At 36.8% G+C, this 5417-nt stretch overlaps 1 pseudogene; it reads right to left on the bottom strand.

Annotated features, from left to right (window-relative positions):
- Window positions 1-291: 291 nt before the first annotated feature.
- On the bottom strand, window positions 292-3834 carry LOC102497519 (ribosome biogenesis protein NSA2 homolog pseudogene; annotated as a pseudogene).
- Window positions 3835-5417: the final 1583 nt, after the last annotated feature.

Genomic DNA, 5417 nt, shown 5'->3' with positions numbered 1-5417 from the left:
GTCTGTCTTTCCTAATAGATTGAGAACTAGTTCTCATGCTCATCATTGGTCCAGATGGCCATGTTTAACCATTCCTGAACCCAATACTGCTACCTTAATAACCTGGGTCTTTTTTTTTTTTTAATTTGTAAAACCAGGCCACTTTAATGTTTTTGTACAATTTAATAAATAATCTTTTGATGACTGCAGACATGTAAGACCCGCTATATTCAGAAACATCAGTTATGATGGTTTTCCAGATTGGTGTATCATCTTCAAAAATTACAAGGAGTTATTTGTATGCAGCTGCTATCATACCAGCAAGACAGAATTTATACATCCATCATTTTCAGGATTATTGGAAACTTGGACATATTTCCCCCAAATAACCTTGCCTCCTTGTGTCACAAGGCGCAACTCGCTCACGTTCACCACAATGAAAGTACCTTTGGTGATAACACCCAAAGTTGTATATAGTGGGGATGAGGGGTTCTTCTTTACACCAAGTATTGGCCAGAAAAAGGTGGTTTTCCATTCAGGATGTGTTACATGGGGCCGTCTTGAAATGTAAGCTCATTGGCCTAATAAATTTTTCGTATTTAGGAGGTTTTCTAGTAAAGCTGTCTCCAACAAAGAAGACTTCTGTAACCATCACTTCCATGCCTTCTTCTTTCACTTTCCTGTTTGAATAACTTTTAATACTTCTGTTTCTCCCTGGGCTTGAACTTTGGGTAGAGGGACTTCCCATCTTCCCACCTTCTCTTTCTGTTTTTGTTTAATCATATTGGAAAGTATTTTAGCTCAGGACTGTCCTTCTCTGTCCAACAGATAGGCAGGTACTGCTCCTTGTAGAGTCTTTTCATCATTCTTCTGTTTGGTATTCCTCTTTTCATATATATATTTTTTAGAGGTTTTCGCTATAGGGCGCGTGTGCTCACCAGACAGACAGAGACAGACAGAGAAAAAATGAGAAATCACCCCCCGGGGGGATGGTCACGCCGCAATCCCTTCTCCTCCATTCTCCTCTCAGGATCTTGGGCACGCATGCACATGCGCCCGGCGTGAGTTCTAAGCCAACGGGTCTGGGACGCGAAACGCAGTCCACTACGTGGGAATCCAGAGACATAGCCATTATGCTAACTGCTGGTTCCACTCTTTTCATATCTTGATAGTCTTTTTCATTCATATTTTCTCAGCATGACGCTGTTTATGATAGAGCTTTGCCTTCAGACCAGTCATCTTTTTCGCCTTCTTTCAATGTTCATGAGCCTCCTGACTTTTGTTCTTTCTCTTTTACTCATGGTAATCCAAGCAGTATCCACAGCATTTAATGTATTAAATTTATTAAATATATTAAATATATTCATTTTGTGGCATGGTGATGGCTGCAAAGTTGCCAGAAGCAACCTTCCGGATGCAAGAAAGTTGTCAATTTTCAGGTCTCAGAGACTAACCAATAACCTGAGTCTTATGCCCAGTCTTACCCCCCGATCAGATTAGGCTCAACCCTACTAATACCAATGATCTGAGAGTGAGAGAGGGATGGCTCTGTGAACTCTATCACACACACACACACACACACACACACACACAGAAATCTTGAGTGAAAGGCATTCTATGTTCTTTGATAGAATGGTTTAACCTTATAGAAATGTTATTTCTCTCAAGTTAATATATCAGTTTAAGTCTAGCCCAACAAAAGTGCCAAAGATACTTTTCTCTGAAGCTAGACAAATTGAATCTAAAGCGAATTTTAAAACTAAACTAAACTCTTAGACAAATGTTAAAATGAAGCACAGTGAAAGAAATTGTGCTTTATTCTCTTACTACTGTTTTTAATATTACCTTTTAGAAATAACAGTGAAGAGTAGTCTTTACATGCATTCCTGTGCATATGTGGAATTTTTCTTTTTAAAGAATATCTCCTTAGAAAAAGAATTAGTGGGTTTAGTATGTGTGTATCCACTGAAGAGCTCCTTTTTTGTTTTTTGAGAGATTTTTGCTATAGGGCGCGTGCGCTTGCCAGACAGACAGAGACAGAAAGACAGAAAGTAAGAAATCACCCCCCCCCAGAGGGGATGGTCACGCCACAATCCCTTCTCCTCCATTCTCTTCTTGGGATCTTGGGCACGCACGCACACGTGCCCGGCGTGAGTTTTAAGCCACCGGGTCCGGGACGCGAACCGTGGTTGACTACGTGGGAGTCCAGCGACATAGCCATTACGCTAACTGCTGGTTCCCAAGAGCTCCCTTTTTAATTTTAAAGGTTATAATCTTAATCACAGTGTGACATTATATATATTTCTGTATAAATTACTTCAAATAAAGCTTATATAATTACCAAAAGCATAGGATTTATAAAACTTAGTACAAAGAATGAGTTAATTGAGAGTTGAGCTTACTTGATAATAAATATGACAAGTATATTAGAGAAAATCTAAAAGTCATAGGTATTGTGATGCTATTAATTGAGTTTCTAACTTCTTTTCTGCAAGGAAGCCATAAACTCTTAGCTGGCCCTGGGCTTATTCTTGGATCATTTTATTTCTTTGTGTTCAGTGATTTTTATGCAGTCCTCCTCCCATCTTTCTTGAACTGATAAATCTTTTGTATCAATCCTTTAACACTTGAAAAGAATTCTTAGACTCTGAGTTTTCTAAAAATCCACATGCGTCTCAGTATTTTTAATGCAAGCATCTAGCACAATGCTTGGCAAACAGACCTGCTGTTCAACTGAAATCTTCAACAGCTGTAGTCCATAGCTTTATCTTATTTGCATAGCTCCATGCAACATTCCCTCCTAGGACTTCCAGTACATGTTTGGAAATAGTGTTGCCAGATGGTTGGAACAAAAATACAAGGATCACCTGAGAAAAAGAAATTGATCGCCAACCAAAAATGCTCCAAAAAAGAATGTTTGTTGCTGAATATCCAGAGTTCATTTTATGCTTTACACTAGACAGTCTTTAATAAAATATTTGTTTTTCAAGAACATACTCTATTGTCAAACAAGTGAATAGTATATCTCAAAAAAAAGCAAGATTAGGGGGCTAGCACTTAATGAGCTGTGTTCATTGGTCCATTTATTAACCATGACCAGCCCTGATTTTCTAGAGGAAGTTCTTTGAAGTTTATTACAGAACATTTTCTGACATTTATGCAAACCAGAATAGCACTTTATAACTGAATGTATGTTTTCCAGTAAATTTTAATGTTCTGATATCCTTATATGTGTATGCATTATCTACTTTTATGAGACAAATTATTCCAAATTCTTACAACTTTAGATAATGCTAAATGTTTATTATTGCTCACAGAACTTATTATTAGTGTGGATCCAGAAAGGGATTTTGCTGGGTGGTTTAGTCTCAGGGATTCTCATGAGATGGAGTCAATTGTTCACTAGGGCAGCTGCAGCCATGTTATCATTAAATGGGCTGGGTGAGTCACTTGTAAGGTGACTTATTCATCAAGACTGGCAAGTTTGGTGTTGGTTGTTGGTCTTGCTTCATGGACTGCTCCAAAAAATTGCTCGAGTAATGTTCTGCAGGAACATGGTCCCCTGTGGCAAGCAAACCAGAATGTCCATATGGAATTTTCTTTTCTTATTTATTTATTTCACTTACATTTAAATACTGCACATCTTTATAGTTTACAAACATGGTTTTTCCCTGTATAAATCCAGTGTATATTAGTCAAGTCAAAGACATTATCATACACATTATCATGAGAAAATAACTTCGTTTTGTGTCTAAGTGTGTTTTTTGCTTGCTTTTTTTTTCACTGAATCCCTCCCTTCCACCTCCTGTTATTTACCCCTGCTTACCTTCCCCGTACTGTCTCTAGTATCTGCATTTTCCCGCCCTGCTATTATACCTTCCAATCTTTCCGTTTCTGCTATAGAGCACAGACATTTGGTATATATTGAGCACAGACATACAAGGCCTATCATTCATAGTTTGGTTTGCTTCACTTAGCATTCAGTCTTCCAACCATATGGACTTTTCGAAACATCATCCCCTATCCTGAGATTCTGATATGCTACTTACTTAGATTGATAGGTGTATGTTACGGATTAGATAATGGTTGGTCCCCAACAGTTTCACATTTTGAAATTTGGAGTTGGGAGCTGATGGAGCCTAGGGGGTGGTGATTGGATCATGGTAATTGCATCATAGAGACATCACTCTTTTGAATAGACTAATGTCTCAAGAAACCCTATGAGTTCTAGTTCCTGTGAACGCTCATGAGTTGTTGTTATAAAAGAGAACTGCTGAAAGCTTGCTCTCTGCATGCACCTGCCAAGCTCTGCGTTTCTGTTGGCTATGTTGTAGTTGGCCTAATACCAGGCCCATGCTTTTTAGATTTTCCAGACACCAGAATTGAGAATTTTGCAAATAAACATATATATATATATATATACATATACATATATACACACACATACACACACACATATTTAAATAAATCACTTGGCTCAATCTGTTAGCAATGCCAAAACAGACTAAGACAATATGACATGGGAAAAACTTAGAATTAATACTGTATTTATTATTAGAAATTGTTATTTCTTTGCCATGATTTTCTGAAATGAGTTATTAGCATTATATTTGTTAATTTTGGGGTCTTATCTTAAAGCCATTTTCATGATAATCCAGTGACCTAAATGTTATTATTTTCAACAACTTTTAGATCAGAAAATTAAGAAAGAGTCTGTTTAGATAATTGCTCTGTGGAGCTAAAATTTGAATTTTAAGTAGTTGACTCTGATGCCTGTACTCTAAAAATTAAATCAGACTATACTGTCTCCTATTGAATTTTATTTATTTGTAAAATAAAATAACTCTATTTTATTATGAGGATTTTGAATGTACAGAAAAATAGACCAAATAATTTTATGAACCAACATGTATTCCATCGTCACATCCACTAGCAACCAACATCCATTCTTACCTATCCCTTTTCCTCCTTTATTTACTTTAAAAGAAATCTCATCTGTACATATGAATAAGGGCTTTTTAAAAAATAGACACTGTCAGGCCACAAAAATTAGCACTAATTTGTTATCATCATCAAATATTCAGTACACGTTCAATTTCTAATTATTTTTTAAATATGTTTTGAAAAATATTTTTATTTGAATCATGATTCGAATCATGATTCAAATAGTGTTCACACATTGACTGATTGATATATCTTTTTTTATTTTTCTCAGTTTTGCTATATGGCATGTATCTGTTGTGTTTTTCAACACTGGGTCTCGGACTTGAACTGCCCAGTCGGCCATATGGGATCCAACTGCCTTAATCACCATGCCATGTGACTGGTCTCTAACTGACATATCTTTTAATTGTATTTTAATCTCTATGTTTTCCTCTGTCTAGTCTGGCATTCAAACTGCACAGCTGGCCATGTGAGGTCTGACTCCCTTAATCACT

This window comes from Tupaia chinensis, unplaced genomic scaffold (assembly GCF_000334495.1).
Source record: "Tupaia chinensis unplaced genomic scaffold, TupChi_1.0 Scaffold000225_1, whole genome shotgun sequence".
In the NCBI taxonomy this organism is placed as follows: domain Eukaryota; kingdom Metazoa; phylum Chordata; class Mammalia; order Scandentia; family Tupaiidae; genus Tupaia; species Tupaia belangeri.
This window is presented reverse-complemented; position numbering and strand designations above follow the sequence as displayed.